Genomic DNA, 22,350 nt, shown 5'->3' with positions numbered 1-22,350 from the left:
CAGTTTAATGTTGTGGTTTTGAACAATGTTGACTTATAATGTCTTAAAAATTTCCACTGCAGGTGCTTTCTGCCTGAACATCCTGAGAGATCTATAAGAGGTGTTCAGGAACAAGTCTCTCAGTGTTTTTAGGTTACATCTTGGAACAGTAGGTTATACATCCTTCAGGAAATAGCATATATGCAGTAATATCCACAGTAATGATGGAAAGGCAAAGTTTGATCTGCTGTAGAGATGCTGACCTCCATAAAAGCTGACACCACAGCACTGGAACAGGAGCAGTGGTGGCAGTGATACTGAGGACAGTTCTATAGTACTGCTTCAGGGATGGTGGAGGAGAGACACTTCAGTGGGATATAGTGATAAGAAGCTTTAGTAACTTGTTAGTTCTTCATTTTTCAGTCTGGTTTAAACATCATAGGCATTTTATAGAAGCAAATGGGAAAAACTCTTCTTTGGGGTAAAAATCTCAACAGACCATACATTTGGTTTTCAGCTGAATCCTGAACCAGCTCTTCTCTGTCCCACCCTTTTACCCAAATTTGACTGTAAATGTGCAGGATTAGAATTATTTGCTGTTTTGTTTGTTTGTTTTTGTTTTTTGTTGTTTTGGTTTTTTTCTTCTTTTGTATTTTTGTCTGGAAATTGTAAGGCAATTTCTTCGTGAATAGCAACCTCATCAAAGGGAACTGGAAATTGAAGAAAGCTATATTGTCTCAGAAATATGCATTTTTTTATTTTTTTTTTACCTTAACATTCCCATAGTAGTATATTTTGCAAACATCAGGAACCTTCCTGGTCTTATAAACTAAGAACTGTAGGCAAACAGCTGATATTGTAAAATGGATTGGAGTTCGACTTTGTAAGTGGCTCCTTCTATTCCATGTAATTATTCTATCAGCAGGGATAACATTTACTAACACTCAAAGTGCAAGAAGTCGAAGATGCTGGCTCAGAGTACAGGCTGACAGAAGCTCAGTGTGTTACTGAAGACCACAGGCTTTTTCTTGCAGGTTACTCCCTGCCCTGCTGCGGGACAGACAGGTGCTTTGCCCACATTAGCTGGCTCTGTATTGTTGCAATTTATGAAGTTATTCTTCCAGCAGCACCCAAGAACAGTTCTTTCTCCTTTTTGTTCATCAGAGAAAAAAGCGTGCTTTTGATTTGAAAAATAGAATTGTTGGTCACTTCTGAACATGCCATGATGAATGTTTAGGTTGCAATAACAACCTTTTACTGGAACTCTGTCTGCTCTTGGGCTCATATTAGAAAATTTCTTGTTTACCAGCTGTATGGTGAAATTACAACACCATCTGGTGCATGTTTCTTTGTACCATGTAAAATTCATTATCAGCTTTTTAGATCTTGGAAGGACACAAGCAATTACTTTTCATTTCAGCCTTGTGGAACCTGATAAGTAAATCATTAGGGAAATTCTGCATTTTAGCAAAGACCCATATGAAGTCAATAAGCATAATTATTTTAAAATGCCATGATGTTTATCAAAATAAGAGCTCTGCATGGAGAGCAGTGATTTTATTTTTCTTGGCTTAAGACACAACACACAGTCTGAGGGGCTGAAAGCCATTGACTGCTGGTCATTACTAATTTAATAAGCAGTCCTCGTAGTTCTTGCAGATACAAAGGGATCTGGCTTTACATGTGTAATATGCAGCGTGCAGAAAATACTTAGTGCTGTTCTCTTTGAAACATAGAGGACAGTTATTAAAATTTTATAGTCCAAATTAAAATTTAAGATTAAAATGCAAGATCAAAAGAATCAATTTTTCTCTGGAATGCTATTAGGAGTAAGCCTTTTGGAATAGAGGGGCTCAGTGTCTTAAATGTCATGTCCTCCTCCTCCAGAAAGCTAGATTAGAACTAATCACAGCTGACTACAAAAACACAACTTTCTGTACTTTTTAAAGGGAAAAACAAGCTTTTAATACTTTTTAATGTATTGTGCAGTTGTAGAGTCATGAAGTAGTAAGTGCTGCTTGGGAACCTGTGTGACAGTTTCTGAAATATGGTTTGTTTCATGATCAGAAGGGAAATCCATGGTTGTGGATCTGTTAAAATGAGTTGGAGGATGCCAGAGGATTTGCTTCTTTGTCAAAGCAAAGAGGAGCAAGGGAAGGCTCATGCAGTAGCTCAGTCTGATTAATAACTATCAGAGTACCCATTTTTCTAAGGTACTATGCCATTAATATGTCTCCTGGTGTCAAATCTGGTTGCCATTTCTCTTGTAAGACACTTTAATAATGAACTGCAAAATCGATGACACACAGAAGTAACCTTATAAGGAGAAAGTGCCCTGCTATATCTTTACTTGTAGTACAAAGTCACAAATTCGCTTTCAGGTTTATGTATTATTTTCCTGAAACTTTAACATGGCGTTGTTCTTTCTTTGTAGAGTTGTAAGAGCTTGTTTTTGCTGTTCTTGAACAGCTATTTGTCATTAGAAGGCACAGTGAAGTCATAACCAGCTCTCTGATATAGATCACAAGGGAAGGGGATGACCGTTGCTTAATTTCCTCATGAAACTGACACAAAACTTGTTAAGGTCAGTAGAAATTCTGCTCTGCACTTCAATACAATTTGTGTAAGTCCTCATATGCTCTCTTCTCATGGGAGGTTGTTGGAACAATCATAGTCTGCTGCTGAACAACACTGCATTTCTTGCAAGGAACTTCTACAACTGTGCCCAGTGCTGGTTAACAGACTGTACTCTGAATGAGGCCACAGATTTTCCCATCCTCTAAAATGTATGCATATAGTCATATAATGACTGTTTTGTAATACAAAATTAACATAATACCTGTGAGTTCTCAAACGCTTACTCTTTAGCAAAGCAAAATTACTCAAACCTCTGCGTAGTCATTCAATTACTTGAATAAATAGAAGAAATCAATTAGTCGCTTTAGTTCTGTGCAAAATGTGTGTGTATCATCTGGTTTTCTGCGGTGACTTTAAGGATGAACTAGAAAAGCTATGATTCTAGGTTATTTTTTAAAACTAGAGAAATTATGGGATTGATATCACCTAGGGGAAATATTTACAGAACTCTTCAAACAGAATTAAGTTTTTATCCTGTCTTTATAAATCGCCAAATCCTAAAGCAATAGAAAATTATTTAAGCTCCCGTTATTTCACTGAAGAGCTTAAGATGGCTGGATGTCCAGCATGAAATGCAGCATAGCATTAACTGAACAAATGCAGAACTGGATTACTCCAAATCTGTTGAGAACTGCAAAAATAAAGGACTTTATCAAGATTTCAGTGGCCAATTCCCCTAACTGACAAGCATTTGTTTTAACAATGAAAGAAAAGTGCTGCATGAAAACCGTAAGCTACAGAGTTCATTAAGAAAGATCCTTTTGAAACGAGGCCTGGGAGACTCACTGTTATCACAAAATCCAAAGCATAGCCATCTGTGGTCATCAGTTTTTCAGACGTGTATCACTGAAGCTAAATTGATGAAGAGGCAGCCTATGCCCAAGTGGGGGAAAAAAAAAAGTTGTTTTTATAGAGAAAGGGAAAAAATGGATGGAGATTAATGAAAGAAAAGGATCTGAACAAATAAATAGGAAAGAAAAAAATATTGTTATCTTTAAAGGTCATTAAAGCCAGATTAATCTCGAGGAAGAGGATCATTTTTTTTAGGGTTAAAATTAATTTATTTGTATGGCATATCTTATGGGAGGGTCTCTTCTTTTGTATAAAGGATTAGGGATTTCTGTTGCTTTCTAAAGGAGAACAAAGGGGTAACAAATGCCTTTCACAATAAATATTTTCTTTCACCAAGAAAATATTATACCTCTTAACAGAACAGGAAAGTATTTGAAGTAATCATGGTAGAATGATTTCTCTTTATCATTGATCATGGAAAGGACATCAGGCAGTTCAAGTGCCATATGTGAAATAAACTGCAGCACCTGGTTTGTTATCCTTCTGAAAGCAATGCACAGGAGTTGCTTGTTTTTGTAGGGAAGGGTGCGTGAAACCTCAGGTTTTGTGGAAAAAAATGGATGACAATGAAACCTTAATAATTGATAGTGTAACTTTAGTTTCCTATAGCAGGTTGAGAATTCAAGCAAACTGTGGTGTACCTCACCCTTTGGACTAACATATTTTCTTTCTTATAACCCAACTATCAACATTTTTTCATCAGATCGTTGCTACATGTCCTACTTAAAGAAGAGAATGTTTTATGGTAATGTCACAACCTTTCTGCATACTTCTCTGAGTTTGATGGGACTGTAATCAGCTGGTTCAGCAGAGGGAGTATAACATTTATATTTATTTCCATTAGAATTAGCAGGGTTGCCTTTCTCCACTATACTTTACCCAGCATTTTCCTCTCTCTGATACAATATGGAGATGTCAGAAATTAATCTAGATACCTTTAACCTCATGATAACTTTTGACGAGGACTAGATAATCCAATCAGAAAGGCCTAGAAACTTTCACAAAAGGTGGTATAGGGGCTGTTAGTTCCTAGACAGTCTTCATAGCTTGCTCTAAAATGGTAGTGAATGATTTTGTTGTGTTATAAGGTAGGACTTATTGTGTCTGATGAGAGCTGAATGTCAGATCACTACAACTTTGGATACAGGTCAATAATGTGTTCATTTTATTTGCCAGGGAGAATATCTGTTAAAGTAATATTTGGTCCATGAAAGAGTGTTTTACTGAGTATTTAAAGGAAAAGAACAGATGCAACTGTTATTTCCATCATCAGCCTGCACACTTTGTGTTTGCCCTGTAGATTTCGTATTTAATGTGGATTCCATCTCAAAATACAAATGCAACTGAACTCAGTTATGTACATTTTTTTGGTTTGGGTTTGTGTGGGAGAAGTAGCATGCTCTTTCCACTGACAGTCTTGTAAAGTTTCAGTGGCTGGAAATCTTACTGCCATAGATAGGTGCCAGCGTCCTTATGTTGGAGAGAAGCTGTAGTGTGCCTGCACTGTCTGTGAAAAGCTGCTTAGAAGTAGCAAAGCTATGAGCATGATGTTCCTCCAGGGCTGGATTCCCCTGCCGGTGTCTCACTGGGGATTGTACATACAGTCACACAGCTACATCGTTCCTGTTGCTCACTGGTAGCCCTTGAAATCTCACTTGGGTGTATCTCTTCAGAATGTATGTTATGAAAAATGAGTGTCAGGGAAAAAAACAGACACCTGAATGAGTCATGTGAAATGGTACTCCTGCTTTTGCTTGCTTGCTGTTAGGAGCAGTGTGATCAAGAGCTCATCAAATGTATCTCAGGTCCTTATGATTGGTTTCACTGAAAAACTGAATCGGTTGGGTTAGAAGCAGTGGACTGAATGGTAAGCGAGACAAGGTATCATGCAGCAAGAGTATTCGCCAAAGAACATGGTCCCAGTTTGTGAGAGGATTTCCATAGAGAGCTAAAAAGAGAACCTGATTTTACATTTTCAACTGAGGAAGTTACTTTGAATGCATTTGATTAAACAGAATATTTCATTTTACCATTTTAATAATAAATCATACACAGTGAATAAATGTAATATTTGTAGTACCATTAAAATGTAATTTCTTTTGTACTGTGAAGGAATTACATGATAGGTGTAAGCATACCTTTTCTTTGTTCTTAGTTGAGTTTTAGCATGTATTTTCCAATTATATGACTGTTTCTTGAACATTTTAATTATTTCTGGAAATGACACCGAGTTGTTTCAATTCAGTGGGAGCTGTAGCTCAAAATGCTGTTAAGGGTCTGGACAGAGTCCTGTAATTCATATAAGGCATTGTTTTTCACTGAAAAACAGCTATGAAAATAGTTCTGAAATCTATGGCCTCTAAGCACACCAAATGACCATTTGCAGTTGTTAACTCAAGCTGATACATTACAGTCCAACATTATTACTTCAAAGCTATTCTGCTGGTTCATGTCTGCTGATGCTGTGATAGTCCAGCCAGGTAGTGCTCTGATTTCATGGTCAACTTTTGGTGTATTTTTGAAATGCACTAAGGATTTGCAAGCATAAAAGAGAAGGCAGTATGGAAATATTCTGGTGATGCAGGCCAGTAGCTGCAGCTGAAAGCTGTGCTACATGAGAGTGAGAGTTACCTGCTTTGGCAGGGGGGTTGGACTCGATGATCTCTAGAGGTCCCTTCCAACCCCTACAATCCTGTGATTCTGTGAGGAGTATCATTCTTGTTCAGGTGAATCAGTCGTCATTTTGCAGTCTGATGTTGGCTATGGTGCTGCAGTGGCACTTTAGGCATGTTCATGTGTTTACAGTCTCAGTGGATTCTCATGACTTTTCTCAAGTCTGCTTTCACCTTCCCAAGGCCGAAGAAGTTGTAGTTCCTACCCCGCAGATGGCAGTTTATACAAGGCTTACCATCAGACCTTTAGTAGGTTATAACTTACTCGATATGGCAATAAAATATTACCCAGTGCATGAAGTCTGATGATTTGAAATCAGCCCATGCTATTTCTTCCCAGCTCAGAATTTTGTAGGAGTGTGGCTGCTGACAGAGTAAAAATGATTAATTGATATATTATGAGCTTTCTAACTTGGGAATATACAGCAAATAGAGTTTCTTTATTTAATCTTCCAATGGAAAGTGAGAAGAAGGAACTGCCTCCCAGATACCAGCCATCTTTTATGGACCTCCGTTTAATTTTAGAATTTAATGCTAAGTTTGAAAAGCTGATGTCCTTTTTATATCTTGGTGCTTACAGTGTGAACGTGTTTGAGAAGGAAAATAAGTAACTGTTGTCTGTTGTTTTTCAGTCCGATTATCATGCATGACCATGAAATAAGCAGATTATGTTGCTCTATTAAAGTAGGCCTTTGCAATTCTGTAACAGTGTAAGTGAAATGGAACACAGTGGGGTTTTTATTGTTAAGATTATGAAAATTACACATGAATAAAATAACAAAGGTCATATGTTAACAATAAAATGTAAGAATGGTAAACAAAGCAAGGACAGCTAAGGACAGAAGAATTCTATTGAAATAATAATTTCATTTGTAAAAATACCAAAGCTACTTTGAAAAGAATGAAATCCTTTCATCTATGTAAACTTTAATGACATAATTTTCAACATTTTCAACATCTTTTCTCATTGTCCTGAAAAAAATGATATATATATATGTCAGCATTTGCTAATAAATTTTTTTGAAACATAGAAATACTATTTTGTATTAAGTTCAGCTGTTAAAATAAGTAAAACACTTTATGTGCTTATTTATTTATGGTTCATTTAAAAGTACTTCAGAGAACATTCTTGCAGTGTTCAAGGGCAGATTTTTTTCAAGTCTCTGCTGGGATACATAGGAGTCCTTTACTCTGTCAATGAAAAATGAAAACATTACAATGGAAATTGGCACCATCACTACAACAATGTTGCTTAAATAAGTAGTTTCCCTTATTTAGATAAGGGATCAATGACTGAGTGGATATCAAACTGACAAGTCATCATGCTGAATTTCAGCTTGTTAGTTCCTGGTAGAAATTACTTTCATTACTCTCTCACTGTATTTTTGGTATATCTGCTTGGCGTTTCTGATAAATTTTACACAATTAAAAATCATTTTTTAACTTCTTTTTATTATAATTCACATATTGAGGTTTATCTTGGTACTTACACTGTCTTTATTTAGGAAAAAAAAAAAACCAACACATTACTAGCTTGTATTTCATTTGTCAGAGGATCTGATTGCATTATGCAGTCAGTAGAAAAAGATTCTCTTGCAAAGCTGTTACTTTTTTAGATTATATTATGCAGAAGATGACTGCAGATATTGTGAAGCTGGTTTTGCAGAGTTCTGTCCCAAAGAAGGCTTCTCAGCAGAGACCAGTATCTTATGTTGAGAAAAAGGCTGTGATGGACTGGTGATGGAGGAAGGTTGTATGGATTCTTCTTATAAGTTTGGTGACTGTGAAGCATCTTTATGTTCATCTGAAGCTAGAATATGAGCATAAATACAAGGCCTTCTCCAAAAGTAATGCCTCCTATTTTATTATATCAGGTTTCAAAGCAAGTAGAACCTCTACAGCAAAGCACACAACTATGGACGCAAGAGGTCCACACATTTTGGATGAATGAAGTGTATTTCCTTACATGAAAAATACCTATTTAAAAAGAGCCAATTTACTTCAGTGTTTTAAGAGTGGAGTAAGTCATCTCTTTTCAAAGGAGGATAATTAATACCTCCTTAAGTATTTCTAAATCCCACTTTAGCTGTTCCTTGTAGCAAGCTGATGAACATCAGGAATGTTTGCTGTTGATCCAGACAGCTACTACAGATTCTAGGAAAGAGCATATATGTGAAAGGAAGGAAGGAATGGAAGGATACAAAGAGAATCACTCTGCTGAAAACTAGATCAAATCAGCACTGCCTTCCATAAGGCCTGAAATAGGATGAGACTAAAGATACTTTAAAATCAAATGATTTTCTATTAGATTTTATTTTTAAAAATCGGGTTAATACCTTTAAAAAAAAAAAAACAACAAAAAGTCATTTTCCCTTGCTGTTCTGGCTATTGTATCTTCACAAGTGTAGGTGATGAGCTCTGAGCTTCAGGTGCATGAGGACAAATTTCCCAAAAGGCTGCTATCCTTTTGTAGATTCAGTTGCATTTGTCTCTGTGATCCTTTGCTAGTAGCTCAGTTCTGGGAACAAATCTAGATACTTAGGCTAACAATTTTATATGGATTTTTGTGGTATTCAGCTGCCAATCAGATGCATGCAGATTCAAATTGGATAGCTAGATACACAAGTACTTTGATTTGTCTGTAAACCCATCTTGAGCCTATAATGTCTGAGTATGGATTTTTATAGGTAGAAATTTTGCTTTCTCAGAAGGACAGTGAACCTTTGAAACAACTTCTCTTAATGCTTGGTTGGGTCTGTTCATTTATACTTACATTCTAGGTGATGAAAATCTTAGAAGTCTGAAGCTTAGCCTGAAAACATATTGCTGAGGCTAAAAATAGTTGCAGTATAATGTAACAGATAAAGCTCTGAAGAACCAGATTTTATTTGATGGCCTAGATTTTTTTTTTTTTTTTTCAATGACTGCACAAAAGTGTTAAATGGGAATGGTTTTGGGACAGGCTCTAAATCAATAAGCAGCAGTAAGTTTGTGAAATCAATTTTTTGTTTTTCACATACACAAAAACTGATGCAGTCAGTGCTGGGTAACTCCCATTAATTGCCGAGGGTGACAGAAAATTTATCAATTGCTCATTGATTTATTTGAAGTCATAAGGGGGAGAGTGGAAATAACTGCAAAGTTAACTACGTAATATAAAATGTATCCTCCTTGAGTGGCTGTTTAAATATAGATGCAATAGATTCTTCGGAGCTTTATAGTTTTTCTGCTTTAAAATGTTTTCTATCAACATATTTGCAATCAGAAGCAAGAACACTGTTATTACAGCATTAAAATTTCATAGGTGTGTAGAGAAAATACACATTCAACATGTAAAATGTTGTTTACCATCATGAATATTATGAAGATAACGTGTACAAAAGAATCCATAATTATATCTATCAATATATGTTATATCTGTGTGGGATTATTTCCTTGCTTCACTTGAAAATAGTCAGGATGTTTAGACGTGTCTCTCTGTTTTGGCTGTCTGGTCTGAACACAAACTTAGGATTTGCAATTGAGGCCTGCAAAAATCTATACACTAAATCAGTTTTGTTCATGAAAACCTTTGCCTTCAGCATTCACATTTTTTCCTTGATAGTTTGCCTTCCTTCCCACTCATTTGGTATGAATAACAAGATTTCTATCTTAAACTTCTTTGCCCTTTCATTGGGCTGAATATAATCTCTCTCAATAGCTTCTGTTTTAATTCAGTTCTTAGAATTTTTACATATTTCACATGCTTTTCTTCCGGTTTCTCCTTTCTTCCTTCATACTTCCTTACTGGACTAGCTTTATTTTATTGCTTTTATGTCTTACCACTCCTTCCAAAAGCCTAAATAAATAAACACCTTGTCTGTGCAAGATGTTCTCAACAAGTAAGACCTGAAGCTGCTTAAGTGCTAATGGCACTTCTACCTGATTCCCCTAGAAACGCCTGGCTTCAAAGAGGCTGGGGTGTTTTTCTCTTCATGCCCGCATAAAGGAGAAACAATCAACTGTAATAAAATCCCAGTTCCTTTACAGACTTCCTATTTTGTCATACATCAGGCATCTAGACATTGATTTGTCTAATGAATGTTTAGGGATAAATTATTTGTTCAAAAATGTTCAAGTTTATATATCTGTTCCTGGGGAGTGTTAAGATCATAGATTAAGATCATTTGACATATGTATGAATTTTGCTGAATGAAACTTTGCTCAACCATCTACTTACTTTTTCAGTTTATTTTCTGGAAAAATGGAGGCAATGTTTGTCTTTGACATATGCTATTTTGCTCTCAATTGTTCCATAGATTTAGTACAATGATTTGTGACAAATGTCGTGGCCCAAATAAGAGCATCTCTTTCTCAGACTTTGAGTGTTTTTCTACAGGTCACAGGCTTTAATTCTTCTCTTATAAATAGTGTATTTCATGTCTAGTATCTATGAAACTGGCTACTCTCTCTTAAATGCGCTACTCAGCCTTCTTACCTTTCCTGAGTATGAGGCGTGAGAGAGCTTGTTAAACAACAAGAGAAAAAAATAGAAATAAGAATATAAATTAAAAATACACCATCTGTGGTATAAACAGGTCACTGAAATTTTATTTAAGATTTCCATAAATGTGACACATGATAAAAAGAGCAGTTGCAGAAAGCAAAAGAAGAAAAAGACTTGAGGCTAATAAATTTTGTGCTGAAGGTGACACCTAGCACTTCAAAGTGAAAGAACTGAGTTATTTCTGTTTTCTGTGTCTTTAATGGAAAGCAAATTAATAGTCTTTTTCTTTGCATTATTGAATTACTTGAGTTTCTAAAATATGTATGTGACCTGTGGTGGAGAGAGGAGTGGGATGAAGGTTTGGCATAAACTAGGTTTTATATTTCAGTCTTTTTTTCCTGAATACTGTTTAAAAATGAATCTGAGTCCTTTAGTGCCAAACTAATCCTCATCCTTTTATCTTTAACTCCTTTCTAACACCTCTTTGAGGAAATAAATCCATCTAATACCCTTAGTGTGAAGGCAGACAAGCCTCCTGGAAAATAAGTCCATCACACCCTTGCATTCTCTGTGTTCTTCCCTGTTTTCTAGCATAGAGGCTAAATTTTAACAACTGATTGAAAATAATCCTCTGTAACAAGATTGTAATGGTTACAAATTGTGATTTTTGCATACGAGTAAAATCATGAATGCACAGTACAGTGAGATAATTTATTCGGGGAATTAAATAGCTATTTGTAGGTGTTGTTTACCTAATGATAATGAATTGGTTAAGCATCTGTTAAAAGCATTAAGTTAACCTTAGCAAAACTCAAATTTAACTTTCCTAAAAGAAATAGCTTGTAAAGATTGAAATTCATCATGAATCTAAAAGCAAGAAGATAGTAATTCAGAATAAAAATCAGCATGTGATGCAGCATGTGAGCATTCTGCACATAAACCCTGAGAGTGGAAATTCTGAAGTCTCTTTAAAAAGTTTCTGAAGTACGATGAAAAGAACAGTGGAAATGGTGGTACAGGAGAAAGAGAAGCAGGCTTTGCTAACTGCATCTCGATGAGCTGTTTGATGTAAGGGTGAGGAAAAAAGAGAGTTGTGGCTGAAAGCTCTATCGACGTAGTAAATTCTGTATCTCTTGAACAGATTTTTTTTAAAAAAAAATGTTATCTTTGGTGATCCGCAGCTTTGTAAATAGAAAACCCTTACACTCTAATGAGCACTGTCTCAAATGCACTGCTCAAAGAGTAATCAGGAGGTTGGCAGCTGTCAGTCAGTTATGATATTGGTGGGCAACTGCTTTCTCTGGGCTCAGCATCAAATTGTGCTCAAAAGCAAGGCAGGTTACAAGAGTGTACCCACATAATTGCTTCACTGGTTTGCCTTTGGTTGTAGCTGCGAGCAAGCTGTGGTGAGCTGCTGCAGTGTGGCTGGGATATAATCCGAGGAGATGGGGTATGAGGTAAAGAGGAGTTTGAGCTGTATTACTGGTTGTAACTGCTGCAAATGCACACCTGTGTGGATGTGTTAGGTGAGGGGACAGACAGAAAGCTGTATGTGAAGTTCTCTCTGCAAATATAGAGGGTTGCAGTCTTGTGTTGTCTGTTGAGGAAGTGATGTATTATAGCTGGCATCTACAGCAAAGAGCTGGAGTGAAACACTGGGGTCTGGTGAGAGAAAGGCAGCAAGCAGTTAGTGCTTTCACATTGAGGTATAACAAATTTTTTGTAGGAATATCTTTATATTTCTTCATGCAGTGAAATCTTCAGATATGCCTTGAGCCTCTGCAACTACCACAGTTAAAGAAAATGAAGAGTGTATGAGATGTGCTGTATCCCCATCAGCTTGTCCCTCAAACCTCACTGCCAACAGGTTAGTTGTGCTGGAACTGTGCTATGTTACAGAGGCTTATCTGGGACAGTGTGGGTCTGTGGAGTCTCTGCTATGGGAAGGCAAAAGCCAACTTTTGCATTAGCACACACGTGTGAGCTTGGCAGTCATGTGCCAATGTAGTTAGTGTACATGAAAAATATGAAGCTTAATGTTTTAGAATGAAGGCATTATGTTTTAATAATGGAAATGATTTAACTGGTGGAAATTATACTGAGAAATGATGCACAATATCCATTACTTCAGTGCCTGAAGTAAAAATGAAGCATATTTTAAAGGATACAAGACAGCTGGGACATTATGGTCTACACTTGTGAAATATTTTGGTAAAAACCTATGGTTGTCAGTATGCAGGAGATCAAACTGGATAATCACAAGGGTCCATTTCAGTTCCTAAAAAGCAGCAAATATAGTAATTTTACTAGAGATGTTGTCTCAAATTGTCATTTGCACGGTGACCTCTTCACATCAATCTGAAAGTATAAAGTAGCCTTAACGGAGATGCAGAATTTGCTGATTTTTATCCTTTGTACGCTAGTAGAACAATAGAAAAGACTGTGCAAACAGGATTCAAAAATCCATTTCAAAACTTGCCTGCAAGTTTCTGGGGATGGAAAGAGAGACTGTCTCTAGTCTGGCTCCCTGTTTGTAGGATTTTATATTCTAAAAACCCACACTAAAAATAATGTATTCCATGCTGAATGTTAAAGAAAAGTCAGTCATGCATTTTTTCATTGTTTTTATTCTGAGATGATGTTTTTGACCTAGAGATGAACCAATTTTTAATCTTTTGTGGCCTTCTTTCACCTTGAATCTTTTCCTGTATTCTTTAAAATATTCATACTTGTACTGAGAAGCCAGATTTTTCAAGGTGATCCTAGGTGAATAGGATTAAACAACTCAGGTCAAACTACTTACTTAATCACTGTGTATTCTTTGTGCAATTGGCAAGAAATTATATTTCATACAGCATTCTGTATAGTCAAAAGTTTTAGTATTCTAAGAGAAGAAAAATGAAAGGCAAATATCATGACCTTTTGTATCACAATGACCTGTAACTGGAGATGGGTTGCAATTTAAATACAGAATTTAATCCCACCTTTACAGTATCTGTAGGCACTTGTAAAATGTGTCTGGGACATTCAAAATGGAAACGATATAATGTAATATCCTTTCACGGAGAAGTGCTCTGAAAACTGCCGTTTTTCATTCACGCATTGTGGAAATTACTGATGAAAATTCATGAATTTGATTAAGAGAAAGTCCTAATTTATCCCAAAAGCAAAGCTGTCTTCCCTATTAATTGTTTTATTTGTCCTAATGCAGGAGAGATGACTCATTTCTGCTTTACTCCAGGAAAAAATGCCTTTTTCTGTTTTTTGTTTTCCTATGACATTTTATTTTTTCATTTATCAAATTACAATCTGTTAATGACATAGCTATGTGATTTCTACTCAGTGTTCTTTTATAATGGAGTAAATTCTGACAGTCAAATACTGGAATTTAGTCTGAGCATATACATGGATGTCACTAGGCAAAAAAATATCCCTCAACAGAAGTGTGCTATTATCTGTCTGAGAAAAGAGAGTTATACCTCTTGCACGGAGAATTTAGGAGGAAGTAGGTATTAAAGGGAGATCATTTTTTCCCAGGAAATACACAAACAAAAACTCTGATTATACTGTCTGCGCATAAAAGGTTAGTGAATGCAGTGGGATGTACTTAACGGTTCCTTGCAGAGGAAACGTGCAGCACAGAAAACCCAGTGGGTTCCTGAGCTTTCTGTGCCTTAGCACAGAAAGTTGAGTCTTGAGCATCCCTGCAGCTCCAGCAGCACAAAGTAATGTTTCCATGGTAGTTTTACAAATGAAAGCTCTTAAAATCTGACTGTTGAATTTAATGTTGTCATGCTTGGAAAAGCTTGAGTGCCATGTAAGAGGAGTGGATTTTTAGTAATTGCTGAGCATCTTCATTTTAAAACTAGGCTTCCCTGGAGTTTTTTAGTGTAGATGTTAAAGTTCATTATGCACATCAGTCCACAGTGAAGGTAAATAACTGCTTCATCACCTCTAGTGGATAGGAAACAGTCGACCAGCAGGTGTTTAACATAGCTATGATGGGCCCACAGTAGGTGATCCAAGTGATGCAGATGATCTGGGCAGATTTAGAAGTGTGCTTTAGGATCTCATTCAGAGATGCAACAAAAATGTGACTGGAGGTCATCAAAATTTAGTGCAGAAGTTATTCTTTCTGTCTGATGTCAGACAGAATCTTAGTCACTGCTTGGTACCAGCTGTGCTTACACAATTCTGCCCACAAGGAAATAAGAAAATGCTTCATGAGTTCACTCACTGGATCGAAAAAGACATCTGGACTGTTGCAGCAGCATGAAGAGAAAGGGAAAATTACTAGTGGAATTTCTAAGATAGCGAGTAGATCTCATGACAACAGACACAACACATGTATGCCATGCTAGCATAGAAACAATACCTACTGTAACTGAAGTCAGGATTGACAGCTACAGATGTGATTTAGTGCAGCATTATGTACACTGTTTAGAAGAGATCAGTGTGTGGAAGGTAATAACCGTTACAAATTTCTGTAATATTCCTACATCTTCAAAAGGTAGGAGAGAACACTTTATCAGAGAAGCTATAAACTAAGTACATTTATGCATTAGCTGTAACTCTTGATTTTTTTTCAGATTTGAGATGTTGGCATACCTGGTGCCACAGAGATAAAAGTTCTCTAAGTTAGCACAGGTGTTTTCTGTGAGATTTTTATACCTCATCAGTACCCAACATGTTATCAGTATTATCATTGCTAGAAGGAGCAGACAGAAAATGTCAGAGTTGAAAATGGGGTCTTGAAAATGTTCTGTGATTTTTTTTTTTTATTTTTTATTTTTGAGTGCTTAGCAGTTTGCAGATGCTGAGGCTCACGATGAAGGATCAAGTGATCTGGGAAAAGAAAAAAGAGAGAAAGAGATGGTCATCTTTGACTTCTGGATTTTCCTGGCAAAATCTGTACCTGCTAAGGCAATTTGTCTGTACTGTTCTATCACACTTATATCCCTAGCTTCTCTTTCCTTGTAGTGTTTGGTATTATTCATAAAGCTCCAGCTGGCAGACTGACACAGATTTGCAGTATGATACCTTAATGCCAAAAAACAAGGGCAAAATAAAACAATGAATAGCAATGTCATTGTTATGGGAACAAGTTCTTATGACTTATAAAAGTTTACTCATAATTTGGAGAGAAAGAAAAAATGCTTTTGACACTTGAATTTAGGAATTTAGAGTATTTATCTGAAAGGAAGATCCAGAAGCGTTACCACAAACCTTTATGGGGCTATAACTGTTTTCTAACACTTTAAATACTGAAACACTAAATAGACAATGGCAAATTATACTTTAAGGAAAACGAAAGCAGAATCAGGTCTTTAAGAAGCAGAATACCATAGAAAACTAAAGAATGGAGCAAGAACTGTAGTTGGTTTATTATTAAAAAAATATGAATCATTGTGAGAAGAAAATGCAAATTATTGAATGAAACATTTGTCTCTGTCTCCATTTAATTTTTTTGCACTATAGAGAGAATTCTTTTCTTACTCGAAATCTTCTGTTTTAAATCAGGTTTGATTTTTCTTATTGTAAATAGAACAGCTCATAAGAAAAGATTACTAATAGTCCATAGCAATTTTAGCAAAAATTCCTATAGAAAGTTATGCAAATTTTATGCATTTTGGTGTTTTCCTGTTTTCAGCTCATATTACAAAATGAGAGTTGATAGTTGGAATATGTTTTGAGATTTTTGGTACCAAATCCAATTGTTCTAAAAGTATTAGCTCCTTAAACAAAGAGGAGCTTACCTCCTACGAAAAGAAACTCCAGCATAAATAATACAGTGAAAAGGAAGGACTGAATCAATTGTTCCTGTGCTTCCTTCCTTAAAGTTGAATTATTCATTTTTTCCTTTAGAAATGCATAGATCTTTTTTTCTTTCTTTTTTATTATTATTAAAAACAACAACCAAAAAACAAAACAAAACAAAAAAAAAATCAACTCAAGGCTCCCACTGAAGTTGCACATAAAACAAAAAGAAATCTGTGCCTGGGAAACATCAAGAGATTCTGATTAATTAGCATACTTTAGGAGTTACCTGTGACTTCTCTGCTCTTGTATTTGAAAGCAAATTCTGATGCCATTTCCCAGCAGAATGGCAACTTATCATAACTCTTCACATGTTTCTTGATAATATCTATCTCCTCATCCTACCCTTTTTCAGGTTTGGAGCACTACGGGTTGGTCATATTTCGAATTCCCTGATGTCCTTATCAGCTGGCATTGACTTAAATGGGTAGAGCAGGAAAATGCCAAGGAAGATGCCAAGGAAGTGTCTTTGAAACAGTACTTTCCCAGAAATTTGTGCTTTCTGAGATGCTGGACCAAGGAGTAACAGACCTAAAGAAAGGCTGCTATTAGTGGGGAGCGAGGCAAATGGCATCTATCTGTCCAGGAACGTAGCCTTGATTGGTGACAGATTTGTGTAGCAGAAGTAATACATGAAGGGTGCAGCTCAGGATAAAGTAATCCTCTTTTTGCATAGGGTATTTGTGGATGAAGGACTTCGACTATCTGGGCTGCTGTTAAACTGATTCTAAGCAGATGAAACTGGTTACTTAACCCAGAGGTCAGTCTTTCTAACTCCCAAATTTTTGTATCATTTCACTTTCTGTGGCTTTGCTTTTTTTTTGTGATCTCTGTAAATTCTGTCACTTAAAATAATCTCCTTATAGAGGAAAAAAGAAAAAAGAGCCTATAGAGGGTATACAAGGCTGGCAGCCATGGAGGGCTTTTGTAGTGGCACAACATTTAGTGCCTTTTCCTAGGAAACACGAGGAAATAGGGACTGTAGTGCTATGTACTTTTGCTAAGACACTTTCCATGTTTTTTACCTGCACTTGAGGCAGACAATAAGGGGTCTTCCAAGTCTCAAGTGGATGTGAGCAGGATATCAGAACATGCTTTCTTGATAGCAATATTTTCCTTGGTCTTCCCCTGCTCAGAGTCTTGGTGCTGTTAGGCTCAAAAGCTTTTATAGCAGTGAAACTAGGAACTCTTTTCAGACTGAGTCTTATCAGTGCTTGTAGAAAAGAGGTGACATTTAGCATTATAGGCAGGCAGAAGAAATATTTATTTGGCATGTTGATTTCAAATAAATGATGGATGCTATAATCTACTTATTGGTTTGGAGTGTTAGAATAAAGCTCCAGGGAACACAAAATTATCTGGCTAGTGAGGCAGTAAAAGGGCATACATAATTGATTTATCATACGTTTCTGCAACTTTTCCCAAGGTTTTCAAGTCCACGTACCAGAATATGTGTTTACTTTCATATATGATATTTCATGGAGGTACAATTGATGCTTGTAAATATGTACCCAAAAGCTCATATACAGAGCACCACAAGTGTATTATGGAAAGAAAGGAAGAATATCAAAATATTAGTGATAAATGTAGCATTATGTATGAGAGTTACTTCTTGGGGAGGGTAGGGAGTAGAATAGAGCAGTGGATGTGCTGTGAAGTCACAGGTTTTGAAATGGGAAATGAAAAGCTTTCCCTGATCTGCTGGGGTCTAAGTGCAGTGGCCTGTGAGTGTTTTCTTTCTTCTATATTTACATTCAGAGAATGTCTTGTATGATATTTTGATGTCTTAACTTATGACCTATATTAATAACAGCCATCATCATTTTAATGAACTAATTAGATTAATTATTGTTATTACACATTGTTATTATTATTTACCATATTCACCATAAGGAAAGATTTCAGTATTAGGAATCAAGAATTGTATTGTTGTCACTCAGATTCATGGTCTGCCAGTGTTAACGCTGAAAACCCAGATTGTGAGATGTTAATAATGGAATTATTTCAATTCATGAGTTAGGTGCAGCATCAAGAGCAGAGTTTCTGGCTTTCAGTGTGTTTATAGTTTTTAATTTTTTTTCACCTCTTTTTTGTTCCAACAAATTTCTTTGTTGGATGAATGTCAAAGTTTTAGTCTCTTTCTTTATAATATTAGGACTAAAACTGATTTCTCATTTTCTGACAATGTTCAGAGTTAGAATTTCCTTTGAATGGGAGGGACTGTTAATTACAAGAGATGCTTCACTGTGAGCATAATCAGAAAAACAATAATCTGATCATAATCACAGCAACATACTGTTTGGGTGCATGAGATCAGATTAAGGGCTCCACAGTGCTTGGTGCTCCATTTTACTTATTATAGTAGTCTTAGTATTAATTAGTAAATATTGTAAGAAATCCCTAAAGTATTGGAATTAATTCCCTTATCATCTCTTTCGAATAGCAGCATTTCTGTTAAGAACAGTGAAGAATGCATTTTCTAAAAAGACAATTATCTCTCAGATAAGTCTAAATTGTTTGATGTTTGCTTGAATGGGATATTTAGTCAGCGTGCATTCCTTCCATTTCTACAGTTGAACATTAGCAACAATTTCTGGCCCAATAAGCCAGAGTGATGTATACTAGGATGCCCCACATGGTAAGCCCAGTGCTTTTCAGATGCATCGTATTCAGAATTTTGAAAACACAGATTTGCTCTTCAAGTGCTTGGCACTGATCTGTTTCATTCAGTGGAAACATCCAGGCTTTCCAGACGCATGGCAGTGCAGCAGCTCAAATGGGCTTGCCAGCTGTCCTCAAATCCCAGATAAATGTTAAGTGTTCTTGAATCGTGCCACCCATGTTAGCATTCTGAGCAGAAAGAGGAAACATTCCAAGAGAAGAGTCATAAAACCTCTGAAAAAATATCACGCACTGAATGATCTGAAATGCTCATCCTGTGCCTTCACCTTTAGGTTATATCAGATTCTGCTGGAAGGTTTTTGCTTAAAATACATGGAACACTAAGGAAGCTTCCTGTTTATCTAGGAAACCAAATATGGTTGCTTGTAGAGGTAATGACTGAAGGAGCTAACCAACATGAAGGTTGTTAGCCCGTTGTCAAAATAATTCAGCAGAAGTTTCCGCAGCCCTGCTTTCTTAGCTTTGAATTTAGAAACTTTTCAATATGGTGAACAAATGGTTGGCAGAATTGGTGGCAAACAAGCACTTGACTTCATCAGTCTTTGTGTGCTACGCGATACATCTGACTGTAGATTGATTTTTGCAATGGTTATGATAGTGGGTATTGCTCTTGAATATTTCCACTCATGGTGCAATCTGTCATTGATGTCAGAGTTCCTTAAAAAATCCAAATTCATTTTTCCTTTATAGAAACTGAATTCAGGAAAGGGCAAACTATGATTATTCTGCATAATGTAGACCAATTTTATCTGCTTACCAAAACATTAATACTGATGATATATTTCATTTGCCTAACTGACAAAGTACAAGATCCTGCAACCACAATAGCAGGAGCATTAAGCCAGGTTTTGCGATTTCTGATCTATGGCTTCACCATTCCTTGGAAACTGTGGTAAGGCAGTTGCTACCTTGATGTTCTTTTAAGAAGACCCTTGTGCCTGAATTGACAAGGTCTTCAGAAATCAGATTTTTGATGATTTTGTGGGCATAATCTGAATTTCAGTTCAAGGAAATACCTTAGCGTGCAATTTGAGAACAAATCTATGCAATTCTCAAATGAAGCGTGAGCTTTCAGTGAGCTCTGGAGTTTGGCTTGCTGAAATAATTATATTGACCAGCTAGAAGAAAGCACAGCACACAGTGTTCTAAGCCTACTGCTTTCATGAGATATTCAGCCTTGTCAGATTTTCTCAAAAATCTTCAGAAAACCATGTCTGAATTTGTGCCATATGTATGGCATCTGCGATAGTGCTCTGCATGTCTTTCATTTGTCTTCATGTGGACAGTCAGTACTTGGCTTTGGAAATGACTGCTAGCTTTTGTGTGAGTAACTTTAAGTGTGCGTGTTCCATATAACTTCCTCCATTTTATTCTCCTTTATTTCTTTCCAGCCTTATGTCACATGTTTTATTCATATAATGGGATTTCTCTTTGTCCTCTTCTTCACTTAATAGACATAAACTGGCTTTTTCAATTTTAAAAAGATCAGAGAAAATTATGGACAAAACCTGCATACAGATGTCTCAATTAATGAGTCTCTTAACTAAAGCACGTGGAAATCTTGAAGAGGAACATTCAGTGATTTTTTTCAGAGCCCATTTTCACAGTCTTTCAGCATGCAAACATAGACGAGCTCTTTGAAACAGAGAGTCTTTTGACTGGATGCTAGTGTATGTGACAAATAGAGTGGGTCTATGACCCAAGGGGCAGAGTTTGCAGTAACAGTAATGGAAATGATGATGGTAATAGGTAGGCTATTTCCTTATGTTAACAGAGCTTTGCAGATCCCACTGAGGCACTCTGGTCGGACGTCAGAATATGTAAAAACAGGCGTGGTGAGAATACATGCAGGCTGACATTCAAAAAGCAGGGAACAAGGGATTGATGAGCAACCTTCACTATGAAAGAAAGCAATACCTTACTATGGAAGGAGTAGAAAATTCAGACCACCAGACAAAATAGGTGTAGAACTGTTAATAAAGCCCAGGATGAAGAGAGATACCATGTCTGTGGGCAGGTTGGGAGGGCAGCCCTGTACCAGGGAATGACAGGGAGGGGTCGTTTAAAGGAAAACAAACCTAGCTGAAGGGTAACAGCACAGAAAGAAGCTTTGCTCTTGGGCTGCTACAGAGAGGATCAGTCAATGGCATGGGTGTTTGAGTGGAAAGTGAAAGTGAGGCCAATTTTATATCCCTGGGATATGTTTTCAGAGACTAGATTGATTGAGTTGAAATGCCCATGATGTTGGGGAAAGGTTATTTGAAAAATTAATTACTTTAATTTTTCCCCAGCTCTACATCTCGAGCACATAAGAAAACAATTCATTATACATCTTTAATGTCTTATCTCTGTTTCTACTTATTGAAACAAGGGAAACTGATCTTCAGATTCTTGCCTTGCTTTTCTCTTTCAATCACATGGATTGTAAGACCTTATCTTGCCTTTCCTGAGCTACGAATCAAACGACAGTGAAAAAAGATGAGCACCTTGACAGTGTGTGTGAGATGGCAATTAACAGTGATAAGATAGATGCCTTCTTACATGAATGATCAATTTGTGTTTGGATATTAAGGTACTTTCTTGTTGGAAAACCTCTGAAATAGGTAAACTGATGACAAAATCCTGAGGAGGGGAAAAAAGGAAAAAAGAATTGCAAAATTGTAGCATCTCATAATTGACTGTAAAGAAGGCTTTTTATGTGCAATTTCACTACTACTCAATAGGTATGTAGAACATATTTGATTTAGTTGTGCTACTTTCAAATTGTGTTATCTGACGAACTGAGTACAGAATGCATAATTAGTTCATACTACTGTAGTTATGATAATGAATGCTGCATTTGCAAGACTTGAAGCCTCACATTAGGCAGATACTTAATTTTTTATAGCTGTTTCTGACAGGTAACGTTTTTTATCCCAACCATAAATCTGTCAGGAATTCTATTTGTACTAAAGGCTTCTGTGTAGTAAATTACAATTTTGATTTTTAGCTGACAAATCTGCACAAGCATTTTATTTTGTAAGCAAAATAGTTCTAAATAAATTCTTTGTAATTACCATTGCTTTCTTGTATGACATTGTAAACAGTTTAAAGCAGGCTTTAAAACACTTAAAATAATGGTATTTATCAAAATGTTATACATTCCACAGACAAAAATCTTCTGAAATACAAACCTCTCACTTTTAAGAGTTGTTGGCAATTGATAGAATGTAAATGAGTGAAAGC

This window comes from Coturnix japonica, chromosome 18 (assembly GCF_054131305.1).
Source record: "Coturnix japonica strain WE chromosome 18, WE-NBRP24, whole genome shotgun sequence".
NCBI lineage: Eukaryota > Metazoa > Chordata > Aves > Galliformes > Phasianidae > Coturnix > Coturnix japonica.
The sequence above is the reverse complement of the archived record's forward strand: the minus strand, read 5'-3'. Positions refer to the sequence as shown.